This window comes from Pinus tabuliformis, chromosome 9 (assembly GCF_031772625.1).
Source record: "Pinus tabuliformis cultivar Carrire ecotype Pingquan chromosome 9, CPIR1, whole genome shotgun sequence".
NCBI lineage: Eukaryota > Viridiplantae > Streptophyta > Pinopsida > Pinales > Pinaceae > Pinus > Pinus tabuliformis.
The window spans coordinates 848,160,528-848,166,527 of NC_142307.1; positions in this window are offsets into that span (position 1 = coordinate 848,160,528).

The window sequence follows — 6,000 nt, forward strand, 5'->3', positions numbered from 1 at the left end:
AGAAAAGGAAGGCGGGACTCGTCAATCCGAGATCCTACACTGATTGACATTCCTGTGACTGAAGTTGCTGTCGACGTCTTTTCTGAAAATAGGCCTCTTAGAGCTGGTCGGCCTCTTGAAGGTCTCAAATGATTGACATTTTGTCCTTGAACATTCGGGGCCTTGGCGCTGAACACAAATTTCTGGCCCTTAAACAACTTTTTGTCTCTTCGAACTCCAAAATGCTCCTCATTCAGGAAACCATGCATGACAGCGCTCAGACCATCTTATATTTCAGGCGAATGATGCCGACTTGGCATATGGTCGCTACTAATGCTGAAGGTATGTCCGGGGGACTCGCTGTCTTGTGGGACCCAAAGTGGATCTCTGTTGCTGCATTCCAGTGCTTTGCAGGCATCCTTGTTCTGGCACATCTCCGGGGTTCCCCAGACCCCTTCCATATATTAAATTTATATGCTCCATATAAAAATCATTTTCCTTTCTGGAATCAATTGTTTTCATCTGAGCTCCTTGACATTGACTCTTTGATTATTGGCGGGGATTTTAACTGCACATTTTGTAATGAAGAAATCTGGGGAAACGGCAGGAAGCATGATCCGATAGGAAGATTCATCAGGGAATCTTTTTTTCAATATGACTTCATTGATGTCCTGCCGGTTGAACAGGGGCCTACCTGGGATAATGGCCGATCAAACAACTCCTATCTGGCGAAGAGAATTGACAGATTTATTTTCCATGAACGATTGATTGGAAAATTTGGGCCTCCATCTATGAACATCATCCCGTCCTATATATCCGATCACAGACCCATTACCTTTCAATGGAAAAAATCTGGTTGTAGATTCGGTTACCCCTTCAAGTTTAACCGTACTTGGTTGGATGATGAAAAGTTCAATATCTTTATTAAGGATTTCTGGAAGCAATCACATACGCAGGCGATGGACCCTCCTTGTCATTTTATCGAGTGCCTACAATCCCTCCGATCGGAGGTTAAAAAATGGCAAAGACAGAAGGCTGCCTCCAATAGAAAAGAGATAAAAAATATTTGCACAGAATTAAAACGCTTATCTCTCCTGTTTAAAAATCCTTGTTTGCCGTCTCACATCAGGCATAGGATTTGGATTCTGGAAAAAAAAAACAGAAGATTTTAAAAGAAGAAGAGCTTTCTTGGAGGCTCAAAAGTCGGGCTTTATGGCTCAGGGAGGGTGACCATAACACCAAGTTTTTTCACAGGTATGCAAACAAGAGAAGGGAGATCAACGCCATATGGGAGATCAAGGACGAGCATGGGAATTCTCACTCCACTCAGGATGCTATTTCTAAAGAGGCTGTCAAATACTTCAAGAGGGCATACAATGAAGAATCGGCCTGCGATTTTGCGGATATACTATGGGGACTAGACCCTTATCCCATCATGTTTGACGAAGATCTGAACAGTGCCCTCTTTGCAGCAGTTTCGGAGGAAGAGTTATTAGCTACGATGAAATCTTTCCAAAAGGACAGATGCCCCGGGCCGGATGGTTGGACCATCGATTTCTTCATTCATTTTTTTGAATTATTCAAGGACGATATCCTCAGTTTGGTTGAGGAGTCCAGAACTCAAGGCATCATACACCAGAAGATCTCCTCTACATACATTGCCCTTATCCCTAAAAAGAAGACCTCTTCTACATTCTCAGACTATCGGCCCATCTCTCTATGCAATGTTTTATACAAGATCATTTCTAAGACTATTGCTCTCTGCATCAGGAACACCCTATCTCTTCATCTGTCCACCGAACAACATGGATTTCTTAAAGACAAAAATATCTCTGACGCTGTGGCCCTCACGCAAGAATGCCTTCATACTATACACAGTCGGAACATCCATGCGGCCCTCCTGAAAATCGACCTTAAAAAAGCATATGATTGTGTGAGCTGGGGCTTCATTAGATGCCTTCTGTCTAGGATTGGTCTGGATGTCAGGTGCTCTCGGTGGATCATGGCTTGTGTGGCGGATATAAATTTCGTTGTCCTGATCAATGGCATTCCTACCCCCTTTTTCAAGGCGGCCAAGGGTTTACGACAGGGTTGCTCCCTGTCACCGCTCATCTTCATATTGGTTATGGAATCATTGAGTTTGCACATCAAGAATGCTGCTCAACAGGGAAAAATCAAACCTCTCCCCATATGCAGGGGTATATATTTGTCACATTCACTCTTCGTTGATGACATTCTTTTGACGGCCCTCCTGTGCAGAGAAACATGGTTATGCATCTTTAACATATTGGAGTGTTTTCAAAAGGCCACCGGCCTGATCATCAACGACATCAAGTCCTCGTTTTATGTCGCCGATGTCAGTGGTGATATTGTTGCTTATATTTCTGAAATTTTTCGCATCAAAGCTCTTCCTATCAAAGAGGGCCTCAAATATCTTGGCTTTCATTTGAAACCTGTGAGCTATAAAGTGGCGGACTGGGCATGGATACTGGATCGGATTTACCACAAAATATCCTCATGGGAATTTAGAAGCTTATCGATGGGTGGGCGTGCCATCCTCACCCAAGCCGTTTTGGTTCAATCTATGGTTTACTGGGCTCTCCTGTTCTATATCCATGCATCTATCATTAACAAATTAAACAGAATGATAGCATGTTTCATTTGGGGCGGTCAGAAGGAGAAACACAAAATCCATCTCTGCAAACTCCCGAAGCTGACTCGGCCAAAATATATGGGAGGCTGGGGCATATTGGATCTTCACACATTTCGAAGGGCGCTCCTTTGCAAATCAATGTGCAAGGCGATTTTGGGGTCTTCCTTCTGGAGTTATGCTATCTGTGCCAAGTATATGAAAGGCCGTGATATTACTTACTGGATCAGACAGCAAACCATTGGCTCTGCTAACGGCTCGTTCATATGGAGGGGTTTTAAAAAATTGGAATCTTTTTTTAAGGAAAATTTGATTTGGAAATTTCAAACAGGGGCCTCGATCATTATAGGCATTGATGTCTTTGCTGGAATGGGAGAACAGATCCATATCCCCCCACGACTACTAAATATTTTACACAGGACTGGTCATTTTTTCTGGGACAGTGTTATCAAAAAGTGGGAAGGTGTCGTCCCTGTCTGGAAATCCGCTGTGGAAATTGGATTGCCTGATGTGCTGGCAACACAATGGAAGGATATCATATTGGCCTTACAAACTCGTGGCATTTTCCGTTCAACAGACAGCGACTATATCATATGGAATGGACTTGGGGGCTGTGCGGAAATACTTGCAAAACATATCTATCAACAGATGCTTCACTCTGAATTCGATCCTCCAGACCACATCTTTCCGCTCACTTTCTGGAAAACTGGATGTCCGATCAAAATCGTTATTTTTGCCTGGCTGGTATATTATAACAAGAATCTCACCTGGGAGAATCTCCAGAAGCGCCAATGGAGTGGCCCTGCAATTTGCCCCCTCTGTAGATCGGATTCTGAAAACAATTTGCACATTTTCTTTGAATGTCCACAGTCCCTTATAATCTGGCAGCGCTTAACTTCTAAATTGGGTTTCAACAAAGTCTTCGCTCCCACCATCCAGGAGACTTTCTATGAATGGAGCACCATGAGCTGCTCGCGGAGGCTGATATTTTTAATTACCATTTGGTACATCTGGAAATGGCGTAATCAAATAATCTTTGAATCAAAAAGGGAACCACATTCATATGTCATTGAATCTATTCTTTGTTTATATGGTGCCCTCGACCGATCCCTTGATCGCCAACAGAGACCCAAGGTCGTCAAAGGAAGGTATCATCAGACAAACGCTGTCTATGGATTTCCCCGCGCATATTTCGACGGCGCTGCCCAGAACAACATATGCACCTGCGGTGTATACATTAATACTCAAGAAGATCAAGCTATTGAATTATATTGGAACGGAGGTCCCGGAACCAGTAGCAAAGCTGAAATTATGGCTCTCGCCGGTCTCATCTATTTCTCCGACTTCCTGGGTATCCAAAACCTCCATATCTACGGAGACTCCAAGGTCACCATTGACCATGTTCTGTCCAGAAACAGCATAAAAAATATCCACCTATCCGGTTGGTTGAGCTGGATCGAGAAGCTGTGGCATAAACGGAAGGACTTCACAATCTCTCACATTGGCCGGGAAAAGAATAGTAAAGCTGATGCTCTGTCAAAACTGGGGCTTTCCGCGCCTCAAGGAGTATGGAGGATGCAGGTTATTTTGGACAACATCTCCTTCCAGATTCATGATTTTCAGTTGCCCGGTACATAATCATATTTTCTGGGCCGCATAGTCTGGTACCAATTTTGCTTCACATCCTAATACGTCTTATTATGTTTTTGCTGTTTATTTCCCACATACGTTATATTCGGCTCATGGTGCTGTTATTTTGGATCTGATAGGTAGATATACCTAACATACAATAGTTGTATCATGTCTGTATATTGGACCACATAATATAAATATTCTGCTTTTTTCCATGCTGAAAAAAAAAATGGATAAAATAAAGTCAACTCTTCTTCATTCAAATATTAAAAAAATTAATGAAAACTTATAATCAATAAAACCAACTATAATAAAATTAAAATATTCTTATAAAATATTTAAAAAACATTCCACTTAATGCGCATGTGATATTCATATAACGTCCATTGAACGTTACATTCAATTATTTGGCAGGCCAGAAATAAATATTTAGGTCATTCAATTATTTGGCAGGCCGGAAATAAATATTTATGTAGATGGCATAATCTCTTTCAAAACAAACTCATATCACTTCACGTCAAATCGATTATTATATTATTTTTAATAATAATAATTTTTTTTAGTTCGTGATATTATTTTTAAATAATAATTTATTTTTAAAGGTATAACTAAATATTAAAATATATATTGGGTAAGTTTATGGTAACGTATATAAATTTGAATTTTGACTTTATAAAAAGAAATATATGTATTTAATTATGAAATCTATTTAGATGGTATATATAATTAGTATACATTTATTTTAATTATAGATTTATCCTACATAAATTTAATTTTTTTGAGATGCAAATTATTTTTATAATATTAAATTTGAAAAATTATTTGTGTTTCTAGAGATTTGATTTTTTTGGTGCATAGTCGTCTCTATATATAATTTTCATTATTTAAATTGCATTTCTGAATGTATAAATAGTTTTAATGCTTTGAAAATCTCTTTGGTACTTGATTGTGTAATTTCAACAAATCTTTGCCGATTTTAAACAAAATTTGCCAAAAAATTATACCGCTAAAATGTAAAATAGTAAGATAAGAAATAATTTTTTCCAATTGCTTTATATATATAATTACATTGAAATCAAAGAGATATTTTATTTACAAATTACATTATACACACTAAAATGCTTTTATGTTATATATATATATATATATATATAGCTTGGCAACACTGCATCTTCATTATGTCCAATATATCACCTCATTTGGACCAGTGGCTTCACATCACCCTCTATCCAAGCCTCGTGGACAAATACATGATAATATTATCTAATTATGTGTATTGAATTTTTTATTATTTATGATTCATATTTAATTTTACAATCCACTTAATAGAACATGTGGGATACCACTTGATATGAATTCCTTAGATTTTTTTACATGATAATATTTTTTAATGCATATTAATTTTTAATTTTTAAATTTTAATTTTATTTATGACTTTCATTGAATTTTTTATTATTATTAATATTTTAAATGTAACATATTAATTTTGTATTAAAAATTTGAATAAATTACACATCTCCATTTTTTTTATAAGAATGTAATTGAAATTTTTTCCTTACACATCTCAATTACTTCCTCTTTGCAAATTGTAATATTTTATTATGGTCAACATTTTATATGCATATAATCACTCTTTTAACACTCTCAAGAAAAATATAGGATTTTTATTTTTAATTACTCTATCTCTTATAAAAGCATGTTTTTTTATTCTTCTTAAGTTAGGCATTGGTGAGGCTACA